Source organism: Triturus cristatus, chromosome 9 (genome assembly GCF_964204655.1).
Source record: "Triturus cristatus chromosome 9, aTriCri1.1, whole genome shotgun sequence".
NCBI classification, from domain to species: domain Eukaryota; kingdom Metazoa; phylum Chordata; class Amphibia; order Caudata; family Salamandridae; genus Triturus; species Triturus cristatus.
In genome coordinates, this window is record NC_140592.1 from 306977622 (window position 1) to 306999663 (window position 22042).

The window sequence follows — 22042 nt, forward strand, 5'->3', positions numbered from 1 at the left end:
GCACGCCACACACTGCTGCATGCCGCTGCATGCCACACATTGCTGCACGCCACACATTGCTGCACGCTGCACACTGCTGCACGCCGCACACTGCTGCACGCCGCACACTGCTACACACCACACACTGCTGCACGCCACACACTACTGCATGCCACACACTGCTGCATGCCACACACTGCTGCACACCACACACTGCTGCACACCACACACTGCTGCACGTCGCACAATGCTACACGAAACACTGCTGCACGCCACACACTGCTGCACGCCACACACTGCTGCACGCCGCACACTGCTGCACACTGCTGCATTACTCACTGCTGCATGCTGCACGACACTGCTGCACGCAGCACACTGCTGCACGCCACACACTGCTGCATGCCTCACACTGCTACACGAAACACTGCTGCACGCCACACACTGCTACATGCCGCACACTGCTGCACACCACACACTGCTGCACACCACACACTGCTACACGCGGCACACTGCTGCACGCCTCACACTGCTGCATGCCTCACACTGCTGCACGCCGCACACTGCTGCACGCCGCACACTGCTGCACGCCGCACACTGCTGCACACCACACACTGCTGCACACCACACACTGCTACACGCGGCACACTGCTGCACGCCTCACACTGCTGCATGCCTCACACTGCTGCACGCCGCACACTGCTGCACTCCACACACTGCTTTCATGCGAGTTTATGCTACTGACATTGTAAATGACAATGCCTTTTATTTGTTTTAAAACCAAAACAGAAATAAAAGGCATTGTAATTATACAATGCCAATAGCTCAAACTCTTTTAAATGCGACCCCTATTGCATTGCAAATACTTGTATTCCTTTTGGCTGGTGAATTTCCAACAGGAAATCTTGCCAGACCTTTAAAAGTAGTTGTGCCACATATAGAGATTCTTCACTACCGAGTGCTTGGTGTTTGCTGCTCATTGATAATATTACTGAGCTAAGTGCATGTGCTCCTGGTCCCAACCCTTTGAAAACCAGTGAATTTTAAGTGGTTGAGTGCCTCTCTCACTCCCAAAGTTTCAAAGAAGTGCTTCTCGCCCAGGTGATGATCCTAGCATCCAGGATGTGTTATTTTATCAGAACTTTGTATTATGGAGTCCATTGATCTTACTTGTATATGTTGGGGCTATACTTACGCAAACCTCTCCATTTGGTGCTTCGGAGTTTCTCCCTATTGGGCAGGCCCGCATCTGTAAATTCATTGTTGCACCCTGGCAACTTAGAAGTGAAGCATGCATTTCACAGTATGCAGGTTTCCTTGCTCCTTGTGGAAACAAAGTAGACATGGGCAGCCTATGATCCATTTTACTTAGGTAATAGTCCCCTACAAATCTCCACAAATTCTGAATCCCAAATACACACCAACAATTTTCAGTCTATCACCCATTATTTTTCCCTGTACCTGCCTGTGCACTTGGTGATTAAACCACGTTTTTTAGGTCTCGCCTGGCTATCGCGTAAGCGATCGCACAGCGTGACTTCTGTAGGGGCTTCAGAAAATGCTCCCAAAGGCTTCCCAGGCGGATCGGGTGGCGGTTATGCGCACAACCACGCGCATTCCATTTGCCACCAGCATTCAGAGAGATTTAGTAAGGGGCACAAGACCTTAGGAATGCGGTTTATGGCCAGTGCATGTGAGGCATTCAAGCGCGAAGCTGGCATCTGGCATCGGACTTGAAAGCAGCAGACTGCTTTCGCCAGCGCGCGCTCGGCCTCCCTTCCTGCATCCCCTCTTACAACAATTAACTTTTGTTATAACTCACACCCCATATGCTCGTTCCCTCCCACCCTTCCTTTAATATCCGCTTTTCTTGTTGTTTACAAACCATGCCACACACTGCTGCACACCACACACTGCTGCACGCCGCACACTACCACACGCCACACACTGCTGCGCACACTGCTGCATTACACACTGCTGCATTACACACTGCTGCACGCTGCACACTGCTGCATGCCTCACACTCCTACACGAAACACTGCTGCACGCCTCACACTGCTGCACGCCTCACACTGCTGCACGCCTCACACTGCTGCACGCCGCACACTGCTGCACGCCGCACACTGCTGCACGCGGCACACTGCTGCATGCCTCACACTGCTACATGAAACACTGCTGCACTCCTCACACTGCTGCACGCCTCACACTGCTGCATGCCTCATACTGCTGCATGCCTCACACTGCTGCACGCCACACACTGCTGCACGCCACACACTGCTGCACGCCACACACTGCTGCACGCCACACACTGCTGCACGCCACACACTGCTGCCCTCCTCACGCTGCTGCACGCCTCACACTGCTGCACGCCTCACACTGCTGCACGCCGCACACTGCTGCACGCCGCACACTGCTGCACGCTGCACACTGCTGCACAAAACACTGCTGCATGCCTCACACTGCTGCACGCCTCACACTGCTGCATGCCACACACTACTGCACGTCGCACACTGCTGCACGCCGCACACTGCTGCACTCCGCACACTGCTGCACGCCGCACACTGCTGCACGCCTCACACTGCTGCATGCCGCACACTGCTGCACGCCGCACACTACTGCACTCCGCACACTGCTTTTATGCGAGTTTATGCTACTGACATTGTAAATGACAATGCCTTTTATTTGTTTTAAAACCAAAAGATAAATCAAAGGCATTGTAATTTTACAATGCCAATAGCTCAAACTCTTATAAATGCGAGACCTATTGCATTGCAAATGCTTGTTTTGATATAACCTTGTGTGGAGTTCCTTTTGTAGTGTGCCTGGGATGTTGTTGCTGTGTGCGTGCGCAAATGCTTTACACATGGCCTCCGGGATAAGCCTGACTGCTCGTGCCAAGCTACCAAGGGGGTGAGCAGGGGTTATCTTTGGCGTGTGACTTCCTTGCCCTGACTAGAGTGGTGGTTTCTGCCTGGCTTTGGTGCAAGCCTTAGCCAACCAGAAATTCCATTTCTAACACTAATGCATGTTGGCAAAAAAGGTGCCATGATAACGGGCAAAGACTAATTTGCATACACAAGTGTCCATTTGCTAGCACCAAACCAGGCCCCCTTGGACATTTGCTGCAGGTGCCTAAATGTTTGAGATGCTTTAAAAAAGGCCCAATGACACGGTGAAACTCAGAAATAAGCCGGATATTTGCTAATACGGTGCAATGATGAATTTAACCAACTGGAGCTGTGCAACGTTAAGTTAAGAAGGCGAATGCTGTGCTCCATCACAACATCATAAATATGTGCATACATCTCAATTTACTGCTGGCTGTTCACACTAGAGGTGAGGTCCATGTAATACACACCCAGGCTGTGTTCAACTACATACAGGAGCATTTCCATTAAATCTCCACATCTCACAAAAATCAACATATGTGAGGAAGGCACTCACCAGTGATGTGTGGCTCCATGAAGTCATCAACGTCCCCCTGAGTTATCAATCGTCTCCCAGCTGTGAGACATGTGAAAAACATAAATTTGTATTAGACGTGACTTTTCACATGTGTCATGTTCATCATTGAATTCATCTACATTCAATTGGATGGCCTGTAACAGTCTGTCTCTGTTCATGTTGCATACATGAAGGGATCTGCTTTGCCTGTTGGACTCACAACACATGACCATTGCAGCCCTGTGGCCTACAAGACACTCCTGCTGGTATACGTAATCATTTTGCACATACAACTTGAGTGACACATTCACAAGGCACCATTTCCAGCCACAGCATCATTTTTCAAGACTTTGGGTAGTCGATATGTGCTTAGCATATTTCACAAGGGTGTGTTCAGACAATTGACGTGGTTTGATCCCTCATTGTGTATAAGGCAGGCTTTCACACAGAATATTGCGGCAAGTGTTCCTATGGGAATGGGTGTTGTGATGGGCATAACACAACAACACCCATGTCATATTGCAATGGAGCAGATTTAAAAGTGTGGCATACATGTGGTGCTGCGCCTACAGTGAGAACTGTTCACAAATGCTTATAGCCTTACACAACGGGGATAGACGAGTTAGTCAATCAGGTTGTGTGTTTTGCCATGTGTGCTGCATTGTGCAGCTCACATAGGCACTTCATGCACATTGCGAGTCTTTACACACAAAATATCCTTATAAACTATCTATGTATGCTGCACTGCGCAGCACACATCGAAACATGATACAACACTTCATGATTTTTTCCTGCACATGGTCAATCATTCACATCAACACAGGCACACTTGCACAATGGTGTAAGTGTGATTGCTTTGGAGCTAGGCAGCTTTGCTTTAGTAAAAATGTATGGCATGATTCTGTAGCATGTATTAAATTGTGTCACTGACTATAGTTGTTAGAGAAAACACACTGTGATTTCATGAAACTTTTGTCATGTACTTACCACCTTGCCTGCCAGTGAGGACTCTTAGGTGATCCAAGAGGTCTCCATCACGTCCCACACAATTCTGCCATCTGTGTTTCCATTGGTGGAGAGTCCTGTGCACCCCAAAGATCTGCATCATGTGGTTGCATATGTGCTCCCACCTCCTGGAAATCCCGGGCAGGGCCGAGCTTCTCGCGGTGGAGGGCGGCGTTTGCGAGATGGGCAGGCGCGGAGGGTACGCTCCGGTTGCAATTGGCTCTTCGGAGGGATGACGAGAAGGCTCTGGCGACGGCCCGAGCATGGGAGGCGCTGGTGGTGGAACTTCAGGGGCTGATGTCTGACGCGGGGGGGCAGGGAGCACATCTGACAGACAGGAGGATGCGATGAGTGGGGAGTAGGAGAGGAGCGGTGGTGGGCACTGGACGCATTAAAAGTAGTCAGCCTTGGTTTTCTAGGGACGGTTGAGCACCCATACAGGACTTATTGTAGGGGAGGGGCACATAAAGAGAGGGGAAGGCAGAGGGGGGCACACTGACATGGGGTGGGAGAGGGTGGAGGGGAGGGTCTGCATGGGAAGGATGTTTATGCTCCTGGATATTTGGTAGCAACGATAACTGTAAGGTTCTCCTTTCGATGGCGGAGGTAGCGGGGCTGGTACTGTGTTGTTGTTATGAAAACAATAAAAAATGTTTCACAAAAAAAAATATGTGCTCCCACCTCACCTTCCTGACCCGGACATCATAGCCCTCCAGGACCCATCACCCACTCTTCACTATCAGTGGTGAGAAAAACTTAACAAGCCAGAGGAAGCCCCCTAATGCCCCCTCTGACATCCTACCCACCCTGCCCACACCCAAAATCTCCAGACACACAATTATACCCACTATAAAAAAAGAAAACCCAAGTAAATATCCCGAAAACCTTAAGAAACACAAATATAGTCCTTGGACAGACACCCAACAAGATAATCAACAAGTCGCTAACAATGCATAAAGACTAAGACATAGGATTTAACAGAGACGCTAGGGACAGTGTACTAGACAAAAAACCACTCTCTTCCACAACAAAACCAGCACACAACTCCAAATACCTCCACAACTCTCCACAGACACTAACAGTATGGTTAAAAGAGAAAGTGAAAGTGTACAGTACTCCTCCATGACACAGAATGCAGACAGACATCCCTTCCTGGGCATTTGCAGGACGTTTTTGGACTCAGTGAGAAAAGTTTACCTGCTAAGGGCTAATCGGGAATTTTCACTGTTGTAGCATGTATTTAGCTAATGTTTTCAATGGCGGTTATGAGTAAAATTATCGCTTCCGTGTTAATGCAGCAATTTTGTTTCACGCTAAGTGCTAGTTGATCATCAAATGTACCATATTGCATGATATTGCATGTCTAGGAACACCATATGGCTATGGGATGTGATCTGTGTTGTGTAGGTGACTCCAGTCATTCTGATATGTCATGATATCAGTAATCCTGAGCTGTCAACATGCATTCGTCCCTCACATTGATGCCTATCCACATCTAGTCATGTGTGATTGTAAATGCATGCATCAGTGGTAGGCATAATGGTTAGTATAGGTTGTATGTCTGACTACATATGTGACTGTTACATTACACATTGCTATGATGTCTGTACCAGTTTAACGGGCTTGCAACACACATGAACATAAACAACAGGCATTCACTACTTCAATTGCGAATTTATGATGCAGCATACAATGCGAAGGATTGACCATAGATTCCCATTTAAGTATGTGCTTAGCTGGAGGTAAAGCTGTGCACATTTACGATGGGTTGTGCAAAATCACTCATGGGCATGATTTTAAGAGGTTGTGTTATGCATTTGAGAGGTTGCAAAGCTGAAAATATTTTTGGACGGTGTCTATCAACCAGATCCATGGTCATGTTAGCGACGTATGTACAATACGTCATTACATGACGTAAGGATCAGCTTGTGTTAGACACAATTGCCAATCAGTCTCGCATGACTGCGATACACATCTTGAAGCTAGAAGAGAAAATGATATGATGGCTGGACAGGTAGCGGTCAAAATATTTGTTGTGAGTAAGCACTGCGTCACTTTTCAGCCTCTGAAGGCTACAAGAGCTTATAGAGACACCCTTGATGATGTATTATGAAATGTATGCACCAGAATGCAGAATGGAGCAGTCATGACCAAATTGTGCAGAGGTCAACAAGCCACATAAAGCCATGTAGAAACATCTTGTAGACCCAGAGTCCCCAGGTGAACAGGACATTGTTGGCTGGAAACAGCAATACAGCACTTTACACTGCGCACTCCTTGCAACAGCATGGCGTCCAATGCCAGTAAGTGCAGACAGTCCCCTGTGACTTGAGACCACACTGTGCTTTTGTATGAAACCCTGAGTGGCAGACCAGTACTGCAGAGTTATTTGCTGACTTACGTTGAAGGCGGGGCCTGCGTTATGCGCAAGCCTGTGGACCCTGGCTGTAGACATTCATGCATCAGCAATGCCCTTTACCTGGTGGCAAAGTCTGGCATGTCAGATGTAGACACATTGCTCACATGAGAAGCCCACATGGTGCGCCTCTCAACATCATCATGCCGGAGGAGGCTGTGCTGCCCATTAACTGTGGAGGGTGAGGCCCCTGACCTAGACAAATCTTGTGTGGGAGGGGACCTGTGACTAGGCAACTAAGGTGCTGATCATGATCCGGTAAAAAATATCCCCGTGCGACTCGTATCCGGTCTTTTTACCGTACGAATCGTACAAGTGCCGTACGAACTGGCAATCACGATTCGCATGGTAAAAAGTCCATACGAACCGCATTGGGAATATTTCCCCACACGTCCTCGGGTCGGAAAATGTGTCCGACACGTCCTCGTACGATTCACCGTACAAACGTGAAAGGTGAAGTCCGACCGGGGAATCACGATCCATCCCGGGCGTCCGAATGTACAACCGTATGGTGAAAAGACCGTCCGCACCGAACTCCCATAACAACCATGGAGACGTCCAAACAGGTGCCCGGTACGTGCCGTACCCCCCCCCAGCCCCCGTAGGTACGCGCCGACCCCCCCCCCAGCCCCCGTAGGTACGCGCCGACCCCCCCCAGCCCCCGTAGGTACGCGCCGACCCCCCCTGTGTGTACACCCTTGTACGCGTCGTACCCCCCGTGTACGTTCGAGTCGTACCCCCCCGTGTACGTTCGAGTCGAACCCCCCCGTGTACGTTCGAGTCGAACCCCCCGTGTACGTTCGAGTCGAACCCCCCGTGTACGTTCGAGTCGAACCCCCCGTGTACGTTCGAGTCGAACCCCCCCGTGTACGTTCGAGTCGAACCCCCCCGTGTACGTTCGAGTCGAACCCCCCCGTGTACGTTCGAGTCGTACCCCCCCCGTGTACGTTCGAGTCGAACCCCCCCGTGTGCGTTCGAGTCGTACCCCCACCCGTGTACGTTCGAGTCGAACCCCCCCGTGTACGTTCGAGTCGAACCCCCCCGTGTACGTTCGAGTCGAACCCCCCCGTGTATGTTCGAGTCGTACCCCCACCCGTGTACGTTCGAGTCGAACCCCCCCGTGTACGTTCGAGTCGAACCCCCCCGTGTACGTTCAAGTCGAACCCCCCGTGTATGTTCGAGTCGTACCCCCCCGTGTACGTTCGAGTCGAACCCCCCCGTGTACGTTCGAGTCGTACCCCCACCCGTGTACGTTCGAGTCGAACCCCCCCGTGTACGTTCGAGTCGAACCCCCCTGTGTACGTTCGAGTCGTACCCCCCGTGTACGTTCGAGTCGAACCCCCCCGTGTACGTTCGAGTCGTACCCCCCCGTGTACGTTCGAGTCGAACCCCCCTGTGTACGTTCGAGTCGTACCCCCCCCGTGTACGTTCGAGTCGAACCCCCCCATGTACGTTCGAGTCGTACCCCCCCGTGTACGTTCGAGTCGAACCCCCCCGTGTACGTTCGAGTCGAACCCCCCCGTGTACGTTCGAGTCGAACCCCCCGTGTACGTTCGAGTCGTACCCCCCCCGTGTACGTTCGAGTCGAACCCCCCCGTGTACGTTCGAGTCGTACCCCCACCCGTGTACGTTCGAGTCGAACCCCCCGTGTACGTTCGAGTCGAACCCCCCGTGTACGTTCGAGTCGTACCCCCCGTGTACGTTCGAGTCGAACCCCCCCGTGTACGTTCGAGTCGTACCCCCCCGTGTACGTTCGAGTCGAACCCCCCCCCGTGTACGTTCGAGTCGAACCCCCCGTGTACGTTCGAGTCGTACCCCCACCCGTGTATGTACGGTGCGTACCCCCCCGTGTACGTTTGAGTCGAACGTACACGGGGGGTACGCACCGTACATACACGGGTGGGGGCACGACTCGAACGTACACGGGGGGGTTCAACTCGAACGTACACGGGTGGGGGTACGACTCGAACGTACACGGGGGGGTTCGACTCGAACATACACGGGGGGGTTCGACTCAAACGTACACGGGGGGGTACGACTCGAACGTACACGGGGGTTCGACTCAAACGTACACGGGGGGGGTACGACTCGAACGTACACGGGGGGGTACGACGCGTACAAGGGTGTACACACAGGGGGGGTCGGCGCGTACCTACGGGGGCTGGGGGGGGGGTCGGCGCGTACCTACGGGGGCTGGGGGGGGTACGGTGCGTACCGGGCCACCTACTCTGGTCGATTCGCGCCGTACTTCGCTTTTGCGGCACTTTTTGGGTGCCGTGAAAATATTGCCGTCCGGACTGCTGTCGGTTCGAATCGTAATTCCTGGTTCGTGAAACGCTGCCTGAAAGCGTCCCGACGTCACGTCGCAGCATTCCCGGATCACATTCGTATTTATATTTTCGTCGGTCGGTGTTTTTTACGAATCGTACGGAAATGGTGTTTCCGTGCGAATCGTAATTCCATGTTTGTAAAGTTTTACGACCGGGTACGAGTCGGACGGGGAAAACGCTCCGACCGACGGTTCGTACCCGGTTTTTACCGGATCGTAATCGGCACCTAAGAGGGGCCAGTTGCATTTACGGCATCTGTAGGCTCCCCTGCATACTCGGAGTACACTGCTGTGCCCAGGCTTGTGAAATCTAGACTGACAGAGGATTCAGCTGACTGAGTCACTGATTTGGAGAGGGCGAGGCAGTGTGAGGCATGGTGTCGATGTCCAGGTTGGGAGATGGTTGGGTGTGAAGCGGGGGAGGCCCAGGGGTGGTATCTACCCAACAGTCGTTGACACACTGCTTGTACCACCAAGATTTTCATGGGGAATGGGGAACATGTAATCTGCTTGCCAAAGTTGGCATTCAGGAGGCAACCAGGTTGTGCAGCCTTTCTTTAGCCCATGTTATTGAACTCTTGTGTGTACGATGTATTTCCCTTGGCTCTATCCGGGCGGAGATTTCTGTCTTGCATACACCTGATGATACATGCCATACATGGTGCCTGGCCATCTAGCGCAACAATGATTTTTCAAGAGTATTTGTTACATTCCTTGAGAGATACAACAGTATGTGACATTGCTATTTCATTTTTGATGCATGGTCGCATTTTTGTTCAACTGTGCCTGTAGATGTGGGGCTATTTTGCATGGTATAGTTGTACGTAATCCCTAGATTATACACATCACACAATTGACATTTATAAACTTGTAGTGTCCGTCCAGATAGACGTGATGCAACTTCATGGTACTACCATGTTTTTTGTGGTCCATCTTATCCAATACAATGACCATTTCTGATGTAATTGGTTGTATGTTACTTTCATGTTTTGGCTGTACTTACTGGTTTCCCTTTTGCACTTCACTCATGGGTATGTTGGTTCTCTGTCTTAGGGGTGTCAACATGTAGTAAGTATGATGGGATGAGGATACAGCCAATTATCCACATCCATTGCCATGCCACATACATGTTGTTGTGCATGTGACGACAACTCTTCTGGCCATTGCATTGCCATGTCTATAGTCCTACATACACATTGTTGATTGCTGATGCCTTGCCAGTTGTTCCATGGCTGACCTATGTGTCATTGTTTGTGGGTATGAGGCTATAGCATTGTTAGATCAGTGCAGTGTTGTAGGATGAATCTTGCACAGTGTTTGTGATGCAAGACATGTGCTTATTTGTCATTGCAGTGACAAATGTGTCAGCTAGGGAGTTAGTGTCCCTTGTTAATGTTGAATGAATGGTTATGTTTGTTGTTAAAAGCATTCCTTGCACTGTATTGCTACATCCATTAGTCTGGCTCTACTATCCTTTGAATCTTTATCCTCCACACCCGCAAGTTGATCCAGTCCTCCATTGTCATGTATCTTTGTGACATTTGGCAGTTACCTTTTTTCCTGTGGCACAAAATACACAGAGATGTTGTGTTAACAAAATTTAGAATGGATTAGAACTGTGTGGCCCCAGCTACAATTATGCATCAGACAGACATTGTATGTTGTATCTTGTGTGAAAACTGACCTGATTGTGCTCAGGAGAACACACAACATGCCCTTTATAATTCTCAGAGAGAAAGCATACACAGTTAGAAGTTCAGATGCCCAAAACATTGTCCCATTCCCAGTCTTACTTTAGTTGATGTCATATCCCCTGCTTGGTGAGTGATCTGTGTGACACTGTTGTTTTTCTAACGTTACTTTACATGATTGTTCCCCTTCTGAAGTCACAAACCAAGCAGACAAGACATTGTTATAGTGATATTTTATTGTGAAAAATCACAAGGTGGAACCTTTTGTTGAAAGAAATGTTTGTAACAAGACATTTGCTAGTTGGGATTAGGAAAAAAAGTTCCTGGCGATGACATCTCTCCTTGCTGTTGCAGCTGTAGAGACTGTGGTGTGTCTTGCATTGCCTTCTTCATCCTGCCCATCCTCTGGATTATCCAGCTCTTCCTGTTCTTCTGGCAGAGGTGTGTTGGTCCGTACACAGATATTGTGCAAAATCCAACACACCAGTATTATTTTGCAGACCAGGTCAGGCCTGTACAGGAGTCTCCCCGCGAAATGTCAATGCAACGGAACCTGGATTTGAGGAGTCCGAAGTTCCCGACTTTTTATAGAAGGGAGACCACTTCAGTGATAGATTATATAATAACATCTAGTAACAGTAAGATTCATCGAGCGGAAGTAAATGTATGGCTGACAGAATTTAGCAATCATGCTAATCTCTCCTTAACGCTCCCCTGGAAAGAACAATTTAACACTAAACAGAGTAGAAAAACTCCTAAACCAGTTTTAGCTAGACGAAATGATTACTCCTTAAAATGGAGTAAGATCGACGAAGGGCCCTTCTTCTCTCATCTGATACAGGCGAACTATAATGAGGTCAGTTTCTGCTTAAATCATCGAACAAACAAACCGCAAGTAGTTGCAGCATTTCTGAAGATCTTAGAAGGCATTAGGCAGCATCTAACTTGCCCAGCGGGTGAAGGTAAACAGCCGCAAAATCGCTGGTTTGACATTATCTACTCACAAGCTTCTGCCAACCTCCGTCATACGCTAAGAGCCAATCCAAGGGATAAATTACAAATTAAAAATTTGAGACAGAGTTATGAAAACACAATAACAAATCGGAAAAAACAATTAAGATCTGAAGCGTGGGAGAAATTAAGGTCAGCATCCAATGATAATGACTCTAAATCTTTTTGGGAAGTGGTCAATTCACCGTTCCTATTAGAAGCAGGTGGCCCATCCAGAGACGTATGTATAGAGGAAAACACATGGATAGACCATTTTCAAAAAATCCTCCAAAAGCCAAACATAAATATCTCTGTAGAAAGTTTGCACATGATAAAATGTGCTTCCCCTCTAGTTTTTGATCTGGACGAGATAGAGTGTGTACTGGCGCAAGCATCTTCTTTAAAGGCAGCAGGACCAGATGGGGTACCTGTTGACATATTCGTGAACAATGGAACCTTCTGGGTCCCTTTACTCACATTAGCATTCAATGCCATAGGCACTATGGGCCCTCCATCGTGGAAACAGTCCACTTTTGTTCCAATATTTAAACAAGCATTGGCATAGCCAATAGGTCTTGCCTTTGGGACCTTATAAGTGTTTAGCCATACAACAGTTGCATAATTAAATACTTATAAGGTCCCAAAAGCGAGACCTATTGGCTATGCAAAGCGGCTGTGCGGCCGCGAAAGTGATCGTGATCACGATCAAACATCAAAGCGGCCGTGCGGCTGCGAAAGTAATCGCGGTAAAGCGTGGAGCGCGTGCCTGCGCACATGCACTGTAGCTCCAGGCTGGCCTGGTAGCACTTTTTGGAGCCCTCTCAATAAGTCTCGCCAGACCAGCGCATGCGCTGGGTCAGGCGAGACCTAAAAAAGAGATGGCTCAGATCCCGCAAATTATCGGCCAATTGCACTAATTGAAAGCACAGCAAAGGTAATGGGCGGAATATTATTAAACAGATTGGAAAACTGGGCTTGGGAGAAAGGGATCCTGGCAAAGGTACAATGTGGTTTCAGGAAAGGCAGAGGGACCGTGGATCAATGCCTGAACTTGGCACTACTAGCAAATAAGTACACACAGGCCAAGCAAGGAAATCTTTATATGGCATTCATGGATCTCTCTGCCGCATTTGATCGTGTTAATCACAACAAGTTGTGGCAAATCATGGAGCAAATGGGGGTGGAGGTGGCAATAATTTGCTTTATAAGACAACTATACGCAGGCACTACAGCGAAGGTTCGCTATTGTAGGCTGGGTGGATGCACCAGGGGGCATATGTATGAAAGCAAAAATTAGTCGCAAACGCTGCGAATTGCAAAAAACAGCATTTGCGACTGATTTTTCGCAATTTCATATGTATGACACACATCCCTAGTGAAAATTAAGAAATCGCTAAATTAGAGATTTCTTAGGCTGCGAAACATGAAAACTGCGATTTTCCTTGCGAATACTAAATTTGCGATTTCTTAACTTTGCGAAAATCGCAAAAATGATATCGCAAAATAAGAATTCCCTAACACATGTATGAAAAAGTCGCTAATTGCGGTTTCACGAAATTCGCAAATTAAGAAATCGCTATTAACAACAATTGCATGCAGGTGGTAAACTGGTGCAAGGTACTTAAACCACCCCACAATGCAACAGACCCACCCACAATGGCAGCAATGTTCGTGATAGCCAGGAGGCTGCGTATTCAGGCCCTTGCACAGAGGAGAATGAGACAGGAACGTATATTCAGGCTGTGCATCACTCTGTTCCAGCACACTGAAGAGGACATCTATGACAAGTACAGACTGCACCCACAGACCATAATGGACCTGATTGAGGAGCTGAAACCCTACTTGGAGCACCCTGCACGCAGGACACAAACAATTCCCACACATGTGCAGGTCCTGTGCTCCCTGCACCTCCTGGCGTCAGGGAGTTTTCAACGGGTAATAGCGGAGGTTGGTGAGGTGTCACAGAGTGCACTTTCGCGCTTCTTACATGCCTTTCTAGATGCAATGCTACAGAGGCTCTCACATCACATATACTTCCCCACCACCCAACAGGCATTACAGCAAACAAAACTGGACTTCTACCAGATTGCACGTTTCCCCCACGTCATTGGCTGCATCAATGGGACCCATTTGGCCATCACACCCCCATCAGCAACTGAATATGTCTACAGTAGCCGGAAATGCTACCATTCCCTCAATATACAGATTGTGTGCAACGCAAAGTATATCATCACTGACATTGTACCCAAATACCCCGGCAGTACACATGACTCTTTCATCTTTAGACACAGTGGAATACACAGACGTCTGAGTGCTGGAGAGTATGGGGAGGAATACCTGCTAGGTAAATACATGGCACACATCAATACATCCACTACATCACTTGAAGGGGGGGGACATTGACTTACCTATTGTGTCTGTCCCTGCAGGTGACAGTGCCTATGCAGTGCAGGACTTCATCCTGACCCCATATCTGGATCCTGCAAATGCAAGTGAGAGGAGCTACAACAGGGCACACAGATCTACACGCTGCGTCATTGAGCGTACCTTTGGAATCCTGAAGAGCCGCTTCAGGTGCCTGCATAAAAGTGGAGGCGCACTGCAATACAGCCCTGAGACCTGCTGTAAAATCGTGGCAAGCTGTGCAATGCTACATAACATGGCAATGAGGAAAGGCACCACAATTGATGTGACCGATACAGACTGATCGGATGACGAGCGCCCTGCTCCCCCTGCCAGACCTGCATCAGGAGTTGGGGCAGCTGCTGGACGCCAGAGACGGACTGAGATAACACAAAACTACTTCTAGGTGAGTAATGATGAAATGAGACAAAAAAGCTTGATAATGTGTGCAGTGTTTATTCACACTTCACAATAAAGAAAATTGTAGCTGTCCCCAGCACATGTTATGCACACAGTGCAGGTAAGGCACAAGTAACTGTGCAAACAGCATTGTAGGGTTCATTCACCCGTGTTGCAGTTACTGTCACCGCACATGTTCACCTCCTTCGGTGACGTCCAGGCTGAGTGCCCCCCATGGTGTTCCCTTGTCCTGCACCCTGTCTGGCACTGCGTCGTCTGTCCCCTGGCAATGTAGGAGTGATGCTGCTCCTACTGGAGGTGTCTTCACTCTCGGCAGAGGCCATAAGTGCGCTGCCACCTGCTTTGGCCGTCTGCAGCTGCTCCACAGCAGTGGTTACCTGTGCAAGTCCTCGGGCTATATCCTGGCAGCAGTGCACCATTTCGACCTGCATAGTGACGCTTCTGCGTGTGAGGGTGCTGGTGGTGGTGCAGAGGCGGTTCACGGCCTTTGTATAGTTGTTGAGGCGTGCATTGGCACGTCGGCCAGCCCAATCACTGGCGGCTTGGTTGTGCCTCAAAGTGTCACATAGCTCACGGATCGCCCCTGCCATGGCCATGAAGCCCTCCCCCATGTTCTTCTGGTCCTTGTGTATACGGCATAGCTGCCTATTGATTGACCTCAGTGCTTTGCTTTGCAGGCGCTGTTCCTGCAGCATGCTATGTTCCAGGCCTGAGAAGACGGATCCTTCGGCTTCAGTGGCAGTGCTGTTCCTGGGCCTTGACCTGTGTGTGTCCTGTGGTCTACTCCTTGGCCTTTCTGTGTCCTGAATGGGCATGTGTGACACACCCTGACTCCCCTCTCTCCTGTCACTGTCATCCCCTGTGGCAGGTAATTTGTCCTCAAATGAAGGCAGTGGGGGCACATGTGCGCGCTTCCTGCGCTGGATTGGATTCTGCTCAGTCTCGTCACTGGTGTCCTCAGGCTGTGCAGGCTCCTCTCCTTCTGCGCTGTCTTCCCGTGACCTGGATTGTGCTGTGGATGTAAAGGGGACTACATGAGTTTGTGTCTTTGTCTGCATTTGGCAATCAATAAAGTTCCTACAGTTTGTTTTGGCTAACCTCTGACACTGTATCATTCACTTATCCCCAACCCACATGTTGCATTAAATTTCCTTTATCTCATGGACACACTGTCAGACATAGTACTACGAGTCCCATGATGCTTTGCTGGGTGTGCTGTAAGACTTGGACTGGAATGACATTTTGGGAGGTTACTATGCGCATTTGGGGAAGTGTGCATGGGATGGGGATGAGTGCAGATTGATTTTGCATGTACCTTACTTTGGCTGCTGGATGCAGGGTCGGAGCTGTCTATGTCAGCCACACCACCAACGCTCTCAGGCAGGAGAGTTGACTCCACAAGCTCCTCGTGGGGTGTTGGCTGTTCTGCTGTGGATGGTCCTCCTCCAGTCTGATTTGCGTCCTTCAGTCTGGCTGCTACCCTCACCATCGACCTCTGGCGCATGTCGTACCACCGCTTGCGCAGTTCTTCAATGGTACGATTGGTCACCCCCACTGCATTCACCTTATTTTGGATGTCCAGCCAAATTTTCCTTTTCCTCGCCTCTGGGACACGCAGTGCCTTCTTTCCAAAAAGGAGCTCATGGCTGCACACCATCTCCTCAATGAGGACCTCCTGCTCCTTTTCTGAGAACTTATGCTTCCTCTTCCTGTTCTCTGCATCCTTGCCCTCCTGTTGTTTGTGGGAAGCCATTGCTGTTTGCTCTCTCCTGGGATGCCTCCTCACACTCTCCAAGCAGCCTCTGGGTGTGGCTCAGGTGAGCAGGTGCAGGAAATCACTCCAGTTTCCTGTTTGTGATGTCATCAGGCTGCACCTGGATTGCAGATTCCCGTTTTAGCGATTTCTTAATTATCGAATTTCGCTATTAAGAAATCGCAAATGGGGTTTCTGAGAATATTTTGCGATTTTTAAGAAATCGCAAAATATTTGCGATTTATTTTTTACATCCCGTTTTGCGAATCTCAATTTGCTAATCGCAAAATATCGCAAATTGGGATTCGCTAAACGGGAGTTTGATACATATGCCCCCAGATCTTTTAAGATCACAAATGGCGTAAGACAGGGCTGCGTACTTGCGCCCTTCCTATTCTCACTGTATACCAATAAACTAAATGACTACTTAGTAGGACAAGTAAATAGACACCCCGAGCTCTAGTAACACACGATTTCCCATTCTGCTGTACGCAGATGATGCGGTCCTGCTAGCACGAACCCCCTTAGCCTTACAAAATTGTATCTCTAACTATATAACTTTTATGGAACATCCTGATCTACATGTGAACAAAGCGAAGTCTCTTATTATGTGTATGGGAAAAAGTAAAAAGAAAGGAAACTATGATATCACAGAGAGATAAGTTGACATAGTATCTAATTTTTCATATTCAGGCATCATCTTTGTTAATAGCTTAGATTGGAAAATGATGGTGTCTACGAAGGAGTCACAGTTGAACAAAAGCATCGCCACAATTTTCAGGTTTGCATCGTCTATGAGTAAATAAACCAATACCAGAGATCGTCAAAATTTATCTGGCAAAAAGTGTATCAGTGGCCACATATGGGGCAGCAATATGGGGTATTTCCAACGTGGATTCCATCCCAAAAATAGAGGACGGGTTTATTAAAAGGTTACTGTCTGTTCCCAAGGCATGCAACAAGGTAATCACACCCAAAGAATTAGGCTTACCCTATATTTCTGATACAATCAGATTGGCCCCTCTGTTACTTTGGCTGTCAATCTGGAAACGGGAGACGGTACAGATACATCAATGCATTGTAAATGATGTGATGAAATTGACTTATGGGCACAAACACACGTGGTTAAATTATATAAGGTGTACCCTGGACTCTCTGGGGTTGGGGGGCCTGTATGACCACCCAATGCAATGCGAAACCTTCTCAAAGGCAAAATTAATACATCTTTTCTGAGAGAAATGCACACAAGAAAGAGAGGACAAGAATAAAGACAAAACCACTGTAACTGCCTATAATGAGAGACCATCTTTAGCGCATGGGCTACCTTCATATCTTGGCTGTGTGACTAACAATGGTGAACACCCTAAATATCGATTCAGAAATATCGACTGCCCAGAATATCGAATTTAAAATATAGAGTGGACAGAATATCGAATTATCAAAATATAGATAGGTCAGAATATCGAAATTGGGGTACGAAATATCGATTTCCATAATATAGAATTTAAAAACATAGAATTCCATAATATCGAATTTTAAAATATAGATTACCATAATATCGAATTTAAAAATATAGATATCTATAATATCGAATTTTGTTTAGTGTTATGTATGGTAGTATATGTGTTAAAATTATGTATTATTTTTGTAATGTATGTTTAATTTATTTAAACTAATGAATGTTATGTAATTTAATTTTTGCGTAATTTAATTCCGTAGCAGGTTGTGGGTTTATAGGGGAATAGGGTGGGAAGTAACTTAATTATGGTTAATTAAATATTAATTATATTTATATGTTTTGATCATTAATTGATTGATGATTAATTATTAATTGGTAATGAATTTTTATTAATTGGTAATTAATTTATATTAATTGAATAATTGATAATTATGTTAATTGTATTTTTTAATATTAGGAGCGGGTTGTGGGTTTGTAGGGGAATTGGGTGGGAAGTAATTTAATTGTAATAAAGTAAATAATTATTTTTTTATTTATGTGTATTGATAATTAATTGATAATTAATTGGTAATTAATTTGTATTAAAGGGTAAATAATTTTTATGAATTGCTAATTAATTTTTATTAATTGCAAAATTATTTTTATTAATTAATTAATTGATAATAATGTTAATTGTATTTTTATTATTGGGAGTGGGTTGTGGGTTTATAGGGGAATTGGGTGGGAAGTAAATTAATTGTAATAAAGTCAATATTATTTTGTTTATTTATGTGTATTGATAATTGATAATGAATTATTAATTGGTAATTAATTAGTATTAATTGGTAATTAATTTTTATTAATTGCTAAATAATTTTTTTCAATGGTAATTAGTTGTTATTAATTGGTCATTATTTTCAATTAACTTTTTATTGGTATTGATAATTAATGTAATCTTATTTTAAAATTAAATCATTACTTTCCCTACTTTTGCACTCTCGGGAGTTAGAATAGTATTTTTTACCCTTCCGCTATCCAACTCTTTCCCTACTGTTGCACTCACTGGAGTGGGAATAGTAATTTTTACCCCTACGCTATCCAATGCTTTCCCTACTGTTGCACTCGTTGGAGTGGGAATAGTAATTTTTCTCTTCCTGCTATCCAATGCTTTCTGTACTGTTGCACTCTCTGGAGTGAGAATAGTAATTTTTACCCCTACGCTATCCAATGCTTTCCCTACTGTTGGAGTCACTGGAGTGGGAATAGTAATTTTTCCCTTCCCGCTATCCAACGATTTCCCTACTGTTGCACTCTCTGGAATGGGAATAGTAATTTTAACTCTCCCGCTATCCAATGCTTTCCCTACTGTTGCACTCTTTGGAGTGGGAATAGCAATTTTTACCCCTACGCTATCCAACATTTTCCCTACTGTTGCACTCACTGGAGTGGGAATAGTAATTTTTACCCCTACGCTATCCAATGCTTTCCCTACTGTTTCACTCACTGGAGTGGGAATAGTAATTTTTCCATTCCCGCTATCCAACGCTTTCCCTACTGTTGCACTCTCTGGAGTGGGAATAGTAATTTTTACCCTCCCGCTATCCAACGCTTTCCCTACTGTTGCACTCTCTGGAGTGGGAATAGTAATTTTTACCCCTACGCTTTCCCTACTGTTGCACTCACTGGAGTGGGAATAGTCATTTTTACCCCTACGCTATCCAACGTTTTCCCTACTGTTGCACTCACTGGAGTGGGAATAGTAATTTTTACACTCTCACTAGCCAACAAATGCTCTACTTTTTTTACATTACTTTTATTATGTTTACATTTTAAGCTTTTTTATATTATATTATGTATGTTTTATTCAATTGTTTTTAATATTTAATTACTTTAAGATTATTTTTCATACATTTAAAAAATTCGATATTTTAGCTAACTATATTTTAACATTCTATATTTTGGAATCGATATTTTAGTACTTACCTGTTTGTAGATAGGGAGTCGATATTCTGTCCTTCTATATTTTGTCGTCGATATTTTGGGCATTCTATATTATGTCCCTCGATATTTAGTCACTGAACCACTAACAATCACCACTGTTTACTTTTAACTAGATTTAGGTTGGGATATGTAACGCTAATGCTGGGATATCCAGCGAACGTGTTCTCTGAGACCTTACTTGGACGATGCCCATGTGACTCTCGATCTAAACAATCAATTGTACACATATTGTTTTTCTGCCATTTTTGTGAAATAGAGAGGAAAAGATTCATTGTGCCACTACTGAAGAAATTCTGTCTGTATTATATCTCTGCACTGTGTGCCATGTTACAAATAGAGACCCCGTATGTTTGCCAGGCGGTGGCTTCGTTCCTCTGTGAAGTTTTCAAAACCCACAGATTAGCAAACATCTGATTAAATATTTAATCACTGATAATATGCACAATATGAATAATTTTTAAAATATATGAAGATACAGATAAATTAGCAAGATGATATATACACGTTTTTACCTATACTTTATTAATATTTCTCATTTAAGAAAATGTTATGAGAACTTATTGACATGTCTGTACATTTTTTTCTGAACTTTTTATGCATTTGACTCCAAATGCGAAATAAAGTATTAATTGAATTGAATTGACTCCCAAGTTCCGTTCCACGATGGCAATTGTGTGTTCCAGTGCCACATTATAGTCTCTCTGGGCCTGTGTGTGGGGCACTTTGATGGGGGTCATCACCCATGGTGACAGTGCATATCCTTGATCAGCTGAAACAGAAAATGGAGAGAAGTGTCCATTAGTTTTTTGGCCAGATGTGTTTGCAGAGTAGGCTTTTTCATTTTGTGTCCATTGTGCAGCTTTGTACTTTCTACTTCAGCATGTTGTGGTACATACAATTGACCTGCATCACTAACATTGAATTGCCTATACTTTACAGCCTACACATCACTATGATTCCATTGGCCAGGTCCAGTGTATTGCCTCCATGTTGTAACTGTCAGAACACCTTTGGCGTTATTTGCAAGCCCCTTGCGCCACTGGTACATCACTTTTGCACATATTGAACATTACACACCGGTGGCACAAGGGGCTTGTCAGAAGCTCCCTGGACTTTTTGCACATTGCTATGTATGTGCATCAGCAATATCCATCATTGTGAGTTATTGTACTGAGGGTACCTGGCACTGGAAGTACTTGAATGCTAAATGGTGTACTCATTGTGGGTTAGTTACAACCCCCTTGCAACCCAGGTGGGTCACTGTTTGAGGCGCAGAAGCACTGCTACCTGCTGCACTCTACTTCGTGGGACGTGTCAAAACAACGCACGTCTACTAATGTCCTTGGGCATATGGTAACTTTGAATCCGCTTGAATGTGTGTTGGGGGCAGGCCATGGATATTGCTGTGTGTGTTCACACACAACACACATTTATTTGGCTACATTTGTGCATCTGGTATTAATTTTACACCTGGAAATGCATCAGATTCATACACCTCACCAGGGGAGGCATAGGGATGCGCAACATGGAGTGAAATTTTCATTTCTCTTATTTGTATGCTCTTTCTTTGCATGCTACATTCTGACACAATCCCATCCTTCCTCTTGAATAGCTAAGTAAAGCATGGTTACTACTCCTGAGGAGGTATTTGTTCCCTCTAGTGGGCATCAGAGTAATTTACTTGGGCTAACAAGGGGGCAACAAGGCTTTGATACCAATCCTGAGCTGAGCAACAGAAATATGAAAATTCTGCATGACCCATAAAATATGCAAGTAGGATCTCGGGACCTGCTTATTCAAACTGGGAACACATTTTTCTCCCCAGCTCCATACCTTATGGGACTTTGTAGGCCTAAGGTAAGTGAAACTGCATTCTCAGGCAGATTTCCCTCATGTTTATAATATAGTGTCACTGTACACATAACAGTAAACTATACTCACTTTACCTTTGAGTGCCCATGATTATTGTAAGGCCTATCCCAGGTCAACATCTAACCCTTCAGATTCAACTCTGCGCCAGGCTGTTTAAACGTAGTTGCCAGGCTGTGTACATTGCTCATACACGCTCAGCCTGCACATGTGTATATGCTGGTGTGCAGACGTCTTTACATGTAACCAGCCAAGTGCACCTTACCCTAGCTATATCACAGTGGCCTTGCCTTAAAAGGTGGACACT

The 22042-nt window shown here is 46.2% G+C and overlaps 1 long non-coding RNA gene across 1 annotated transcript in view; it reads left to right on the forward strand.

The window, feature by feature from the left end:
- LOC146797794 (uncharacterized) overlaps positions 1–15669 on the forward strand; it is a 60864-nt gene extending 45195 nt beyond the window's left edge. The window contains exons 2-3 of the long non-coding RNA XR_014969053.1: positions 14281–14660; positions 15352–15669. This is a non-coding gene — a long non-coding RNA (uncharacterized LOC146797794). The remainder of the gene's footprint in view (positions 1–14280; positions 14661–15351) is intronic.
- Positions 15670–22042: the final 6373 nt, after the last annotated feature.